The sequence below is a fragment of the Dipteris shenzhenensis genome, chromosome 21 (assembly GCF_047967505.1).
Source record: "Dipteris shenzhenensis isolate YYH24624 ecotype China chromosome 21, Dip_SZ_1.0, whole genome shotgun sequence".
Taxonomy (NCBI): domain Eukaryota; kingdom Viridiplantae; phylum Streptophyta; class Polypodiopsida; order Gleicheniales; family Dipteridaceae; genus Dipteris; species Dipteris shenzhenensis.
This window is the reverse complement of record NC_141616.1, coordinates 32964332-32972764: the sequence shown is the minus strand read 5'-3', so window position 1 is coordinate 32972764 and position 8433 is coordinate 32964332.

Below are 8433 nucleotides of genomic sequence, written 5' to 3'. Positions count from 1 at the left end.
TTGAAAGAATTGGGACACAAACTTAGAATCCCATTTTAAAATTATATCCAGTTGTTGGTGTTATGAAACCTTTACTTACAGCAATGCCAATCTATTGATCTATAATAGTCTTTGATCCAATTTTATGGGGAACAATAAGCCTTACAATTTAAAGGAATTTGATAAATTCCATGTCTAAATGGGAGTGTGATTCCTACAAAAGGAATAGTAGAATTGAAGTTGTTCAATGAGATAATGAGATGAATGATTAAAAGATAATAAAGGGGTATGATTCCGAATATATCAAGGATGTTGGAATGAGATGTGAAATAGAGTAGTAGAAATATAGGTTGAAACACACACATGCACACACACATGCGCCACGCACACATGCATGCATGCACATAATAATGAGTGCATATGTGCACACACACTTGCATGTGCTTGTGCACATGCACTATTATCTAGAAAAGAAATCAAGGCATGAGGCTAGACACTAGGCATGGTGATGCTCGAGGGCCACAGGGGAGAGGGAACATGAGGGGAGAAGCGTTAACATGGGTGGGAAAAAGGGATTAATAGGGGTGGGAATAAAGAGGGGGACTATGGCACAAGGGGGAAGGGAGAGGGGGAAGAAGAGCATGTACATGATGGGAGGGGGAATGTAGAGATGGAGACATCAAGGAAAGAGAGTCATGCTTTATTTGAAAGGAAGGATGGGGGGGGGGAAGTCAAAGTACTAGCTAGGTGGTTTTACAAGAATGAGCGTGTCCCATCAAGGAATAGCCCCCTCCTTTTATAGCCAAAAGAGGGGGTCTCTGCCAATAAATGCATCCTCCCACATGCATGGGGTGTGTGGAGGAATCTTCGATGTGGGCTAGGTCGGTATGCACTCTCAATTGTATGTGACAACCCTTTGTCTCATTTTTCCACACAAATCAAACCCCATATCCCAAGTCTAAGATACTACCTTGGTCTCCCCCCAATTTTATAATACGTTCAAACATCTAGGAGGACAAGTGGAGGGTTGGCACAAGGAGTCTTGCCACCTCATCCTACTTTTCCCATTATTTAACTTGCACTCTTGGACTATCTATACACCCCCCACATGGGCCTATTCTACATGGAGAGAATAATCCCATATCATATCCATCTCCACCTATTTTATATTACTTCTTTTATGGTCCTTGGGCCATGTCTCACTAAATGCAGGCATGGGACTGCCTAGGTGGAGGGGTGGCACATGGAGGAACCATGCCACCTTAACATTTTATAATATTATTACCATGGATTATGTACTACACACCTTATGGGTCCTCTTACGTGGAAGGGTGGCACATGGTCATGCCCTGCCACCTTAACCCTGGGCCCTATGCACACCATATTGTGTAATACTATTGCCACACATACAAGCACACACACATATTTATGCCTTTTACCTTGGTCAAATTTATCCATAACAATTTTCCCCCCAGGCAGGGAATGCACAACATTTCCATGCCTGGGACCATCACACACAAAGGGCTTGAGATAATTCTTGTTGATCACTTTCTTTACATATGGCTCATGCAGCTCCTGAACTTGTATAGACCCATTGCTACTTCCTTGATGACTTTGTATGGACCATACCACAGTGGAAGGAACTTTTTATCCATTTGGTGGTCCAATTTGTTATCAAAGCATAACACAACATCTCCCTCAGCAAAGTGTCTTTCCCATCCCTTACGAATCTTAGCATCCAAGCGAACCTTTTATCGATTGTTTTGGATCTCTGTTTGATGAAGTACAAGGCATCGGGTTTCATATAACTTCTCAAGTTGTACCAACCTAGCCTCTACATGTTCATCTTCTGTCATCCTTTGTTCTTGTGCTCGGAATCTCTATCTCTAGTGGTAAAATTGCCTCAGTACCATACACTAATTACTGAAAAGAAGTGTGACCTATAAATGTTTTATGGGTGATGTTGTACTCCCACACGGCTTCAGTGACCTTCTGATCCCACTGGCTCATGTTCCCTGTGGCCATTTTCCCCATGGATTTACAAAGGAGGCCATTGGTCTGTTCCGTTTGTCCCATGGATGCTCGATAATAGATGCTAGAAGTGCGATGATCAATACCCATGCGATCCATGAGCAACTCCATTGCTTCACTTAAGAATGGACTCCCATGGTCAAATACTATTTCCATGGGTGTCCCAAACCTTGTGCAGATACATTCAAATATGAAATTTGAAACTGCCTTACCATTTGCAGTGGGGAAGGCGATAGCTTCAACCCATCTAGTGACATACTGAGTGGCTACCAAAAGATACTTCTTTTCATGGGCAGTCATGGGCAGGGGCCCAACAAAATCTATTCCCCACTTCTGAAATGGATGGATAGACATGATCACTAGATTATGTTGCCCAGGACACAAATCCTTCCTACCAAAGAATCGACATGGTTCACAAGTTTTGCAATACATAGCGACATCCTTGAACAAGGTCAGCCAATAGTACCCAACATGTAAAATCTTCTTAGCTGTATAGTCACCGGCATAATAGCCTCCACAAAATCCATCATGATAATGCTTCAATACCTTAGGTACTTCATCTGTAGCATCAATGGCCCATCTTAGTACCCCATCCATGCCTTGATGGTACAACACCCCATCAAAGAGAGTGTAGCACCTACTATCTCTACGGATCTTCTTTCTCTCATAGCTAGTACTTTCTGGAGGAAAGGAAAAAGCGGTAAAAAATCTATAGATACCACCATACCATGGATCCCTAACTTCTATGGCTGCTACAAGGGTTACATCGAGGCACTCCTCTAAATCAATCAAAGCATTCTTCAAGTTGGAACAACCCCTTTTTACAATTTTGAAAGAAAAATCATATTCTTGTAAAACTGCCAATCATTTGGCCAACCGGCCCATGGGATTTGGTGATTGAAGAACTTCTTTTGCAAAGCCATTGCTAGAGATTATAATGAATGACTTTCCAGACACATAATGCTTAAATTTCTCAATGAAGAACACCAAAGACAAGGCATGCTTGTTAGCTTCAGAGTAGCATCGTTCAGTTTTGAGCAATTGTGGAGAAGCAAATGGAATAGGATACATGAACTGATCCTCCCCTTGCCAAAGAAGAATACCTGCTAGAGTGTGCTCACCAAAACCCAGGATTGATATAGAAAGTTTTTGACCAATCAAGATTGCGTAGAATGGGTTCTAAAGCCAGAGCACTCTTGATTTATACAAACCCATGATCACAATCCTCATCCCAAGAGAAATCAACCCCATCTTTTAATAGCATAGTAATGGGTCACATCAAAGCACCATATTGATCACTGAAGTGGCGATAGTATCTTGCTAGATTAACAAATGAGTGTACCTGACGTTTTGTTGTTGGCGGGGGGGAGCTTGAGGATAGCTTCTACCTTCTTGGGGTCAGGCTTGACGCCCTTGGATGAGATGATATGTCGTAGTGACCTCCCTTGAGTGGCTCCAATGGTGCATTTATCAGGGTTGAGGCTACCATTTGCATCATTGACCCTTTGGAAGGCCATCCTAACCTTCATTATGTGCTCCTTTCATGCTGAGAATATACAGAAATCATCTAAAAACACCTCCAAGAAAACCCCCAAATAAGAAGCAAACACCATCAGCATAAATCTTTAAAAGGTAGCAAGAGCATTGGTGAGGCCAAATGGCATTACTTTGAATGCAAACGTCCCCCAGGGTGTGGCAAATATGGTTTTAAGCACATCCTCTTTGGCAATTCTAATTTGATAAAACCCAGAGTAACCATCATAGAAAGTATACATCTCATGACCACTTACCTTCTCAAGAATGAGGTCTTGAAAGGGCAGAGGATGATGGTCCCTCTTGGTGGCTGCATTGAATTTCTTATAATCGATGCAGACCCACCACTTGTTGTTTTTCTTTGGGATGACTACCACTGGTAAAACCCATTCAGTATTGTGGACTAGAACAATAAACCCAGCTTCTACAAGCTTTCACAACTTTGAGTGCAAAGCATCGGTCTATAGGGGCCCTAACCTCTAATACTTCTAAGCCACTAGCTTAGCATCAGGCATCAACTCTATCTTTTGTTCTATGGCAGTCACATGGCGAAGGTGGTGGTAGCTAGTTGCGAAGAGGTCAGGGAAACCTTTGAAAATTTCTAGGAACTCGTCTTTCTCACTCGATGTGAGGTCTGGGGAGAGCATAGATTCAAGCTGTTGAGGACTAGCTATTACCTTTTCCATGGGTGGCAAGGTTGGAGACACCCCCATCATGTAAAATTCTTCCTCTGAGAACTCCTCCCCCCCGTCTTAATCTTCCATTGATTTAGACACCGAGGATGAGAGAGTATCACTGTCCTACTCCTCTTCTTCTTCTGGTTCAGTGGCACCTGGTTGCACTGGGATCTTCTCCTTTGAAGCACCAAAAGACATGTGTCCTGCCTTCCAATAGCTGACTGCATCACTCTTTCTCAACCATGGTCTCCCAAGTATGGTTGGGTAACTCTTGCCTGTATCTTCAATGTCCACGACATAGAAATTGACGGTGGTGGTCAACCCATTGACATTGATGGGCAAATCCTTAATGACTTCCAGGGTGGCGAGTCATCGACCATCTACTACCTTGATTCGAGTGGAGGAACACCTTGTGCATTTCAAATTCAACTTCTTCATGATACAGGGCACCATGATATTACATGCAGCTCCCCCATCAATACACACACTTTTGACATGGCAATTATCTACGATGACATCTACTATATGTGGGTGCCAATCAACTTCTTCAGAGATAGAAGAAATCTCTCATACTTTCCCTTTTTCTTGCTCCTCCTTGTTAAGAGCCCTTGCTATAGCTCACGTCTCACCTTAGGGCTTAATGCTATTGGTTGGTGAAGCGTGATGCTTAAAGACTGATGAGCAAGGTCCTGAATGATCGAATAGTCTTCTTGCCTTGAGTTGACAGGAAAATCCAAGGGCGACCACTTACACCTACGAGATCTTTTAGTCTTCTCTATTGGTGGGTCTACCATCTCAGCATCTGAGGGCTCTGAGAAGGACACCTTCTTCCTGGGGCAGCCCGGTCCTGAGGTGGTACGACTTCTCTTCTGGAGGTCAAGGACCTCTACGTCAGAATCCTCGGTGCCTGATCCACTTAGAAGATTCACCCTTGGAATATTGGGACATTCGGTCTGATAATGACCCTTCTGGTGGCACTCGTAGTACACAACATTGGCAAGTTCTCTTGGGGGTGATTGGCTTGATTTATGATGCCTACCACCTCAAGCCGAAGAAATTCAGGGCCTTGGCTAGGTCATTGACTCCGGGTTTTTAGCAGGAGGGGCCGGGGGAGTAGGAAGGAGGGGGTCTATGGGGAAATCTTCTAAGCGGGGGTGAGAATATACACCTTGTTGAGGGTAAGCATCTAAGGGAGGACAATACATTTCAGGTGGAGGTGGTGGGTACATCCCTGATGGGGGGTGGGGGTATGCCCCTGAGTTGGACCCCCCAGGTTGTTGTTGCAAGAATTGAGGGGGTTGCGGAGGGACAACCATCTTCTTTAAAGCGGGGTTAGATTGAACTTTATCAAACTTTGAGCAATCTCATGTGCTAGCACAATGGTTTCTGGATTCTCCCATTTAAGCTTGAGGTGAAATTCATCACTTGCTCCTGCTACAGGGTAGCCTAGCAGATGCTGAGTCATTCTAGCTTGAAATCCGGTGTTGTCCTCCTACATGGCAATTAAATGGTCTAAAAGCACAGCCGCTCGAACTACGTATTGACACACTGTCTCACCTTTTGATTGCTTTAGGTTTGCCTCCTACAAGTACACATTCTCCGGCTCCTTTTTTTTGCCAAAATATTCGATCATAGCTGCTGTCAACCTTGACCAACTTTGGCAAACGTCTTTGGCCTATTTATCGTACCACATGTTGGGATATCTCAAGGTGTATGCCTCAGGCACACCTTATGTTTCTATGTGTGAGTGCTAGAGGCACAGTTAGGTGCCCACAAGCATAGTTAGGTGGTGGAAAAGCCACATAGGATGATTGAGTGAATCTAGGAGCAGATTGAGGAGATGATTGTGGAGCTTTGAGGTCATCAGTGATGTCAGTGACCTTGTATGAGGTGCCTACTTAAGGACCTCTTTCTTCTTCATTCTATAAGCAAGTATTCTGATTTTGTGTCAACTCTACTCTTTCCTTTCAGTGTTCCAACATGGTATCAGAGCCATTTGATCCCCCTTGAGCCCATTCTGCCACATCATCATCTTCTTCCTCTTCTTCTTCTTCACCATCTCTCCCTCTTCTTCCAAAAATTTGCTTGAGCTTGTTCTCCTCCAATTCTCACCCATTTCCCACGCCCTTTCTGCTGGAGATCCCTCTTGTTGGGGCAAATTTCGGGCTGCAAGCAATTGAAGAATAATACGCGCTGCTGGTCGCCATTGCACGAAAGTCGTCGATTCTTCTTCCTGTGATTTCTCTGCGCTTGCTCTGTCTTTGTCTAACTCCTTTCAGGGCAAGCTTCTCTATACCTAGAGCTACCTTGTGCTGAAATCTGAGCAGTAATGGCTGCATATTGAAGGAGAAAACAGAGAAAAACCAGTCGACTTTGTTCAAGAAGGTGAAGGCGACCTGACGCGTTTTTTCGCCTCTTCTTCCCAGAGGATATATTGTGGTATACTAGCTTTCTTTTGCCTCAGAAAGCCCCCTTTCTTTTGCTTTGAAGAGTGTGCTATGAGCCCTCCAAGTTCAGCTCTCTAGTTTTAATAGTTTTGACATGCTTTTGAAAATGATGCTACATAAAATGCTACTCTAGCATTTTTGGTCTTTTGAAGTTTTCAATAACTTCACTGCAAGTGTTGCTTCAGTTTTGTTTTGACTTGCTAGACCTGGTTGTGATTGGAAAGTGTTTATTTCATCCACTTCTATGAAGCATGTAAAAGGAAGCATCATTGTTTGAAATCTAGTCACTACTATTTGCTACATCAAGTGCTCATACTTTGGAAGTATTTTAGTTCTTTTTGCCTTGTAAGAGAGATAGACATTGCCCAATATTTGGGTTAGACCCTCTCATGGCTACCTTATATAATCTTGAGAAGTTCAATGGAAAGGGCTTCCATACATGGCAAATGAAGGTAAAATTTGCATTGATGCGGGAGAACTTATGGGGACTTGTCAAACCTACTCCTACCGCTTCTTCTACGGCCTCAAATGCTGGACAATCTTCAACTCTGACACGACCGGCAAGGGATCCAGCAAGAGAAGAAAAAGCATATGCTCTCCAAGAAGAAGAAAGACATATGGAGCTAAGGAAAGGCAATGACACTGCTTATGTTACGAAATTCCAGAAGGGCAAGTATTCTCCTTGCAATCACTGTGGAAAGACAAATCACCTTTCAAAGGACTGCTTCAAAGTTAATCCATGCAAGCACTGTGGCAAAAACAACCATAGTGAGAAGTTTTGCAAAGCCAAAGCAAAGACAGAAAATGCAAATCTACTTACAGTGAATGAGCCTCCACAAGATGAGGCATCCTTTGAAGATTATGCATTTTAACTCATCTTTATGTATGCTCCAGATCTCTCTTTTTATGTCAAGGTACTCAGCCTGGATAGTCCTCCAAAATGAATGAAAATAAACTATTGTGTTTTGTGTGTTTTGTAAACACCTCTGGTCACCTTATGATGTAGGCCATGTGTATGTTTTGTTCCATGGTACCTCCTGCAGACATTGTGTGCATGTACATGCAGGGGAGATAACCATTGGAAGGTCTTTTTGTATCCCTTTTGTTTACCTTACACCCAAGGGAACCCTGGCTAGCATGAGAACCTAGCCATAGATTTATCCTTGACCACCATGAGATGGCATGAGAAACTATGAGACTAGATGTATCCTTGACATAGCCTGAGGCATTTCCTTGAGGGGGGGTTTGTTGGGATATCTCAAGGTGTATGCCTCAGGCACACCTTATGTTTCTATGTGTGAGTGCTAGAGGCATAGTTAGGTGCCCACAAGCATAGTTAGGTGGTGGAAAAGCCACATAGGATGATTGAGTGAATCTAGGAGCAGATTGAGGAGATGATTGTGGAGCTTTGAGGTCATCAGTGATGTCAGTGACCTTGTATGAGGTGCCTACTTAAGGACCTCTTTCTTCTTCATTCTATAAGCAAGTATTCTGATTTTGTGTCAACTCTACTCTTTCCTTTCAGTGTTCCAACACCACACTTGAGCCAAACCCTCTAGAAATGTGGGAAGAACCAACAACCATCTATCTTCCGTAAGAAAGTTGAGAGAAACACAACGATGCTTGAAGGCCACAAGACACTCATTTGGATTTTCCTCAACCCGATCACAGAACAGGGAATGTTAGCCATGCTTGGAAAATGGAAAAGAGAGAGGCAAAATGAGGCTTATCTATTGGCAAACAATGGAAAGAGGTAGCTTGGACTG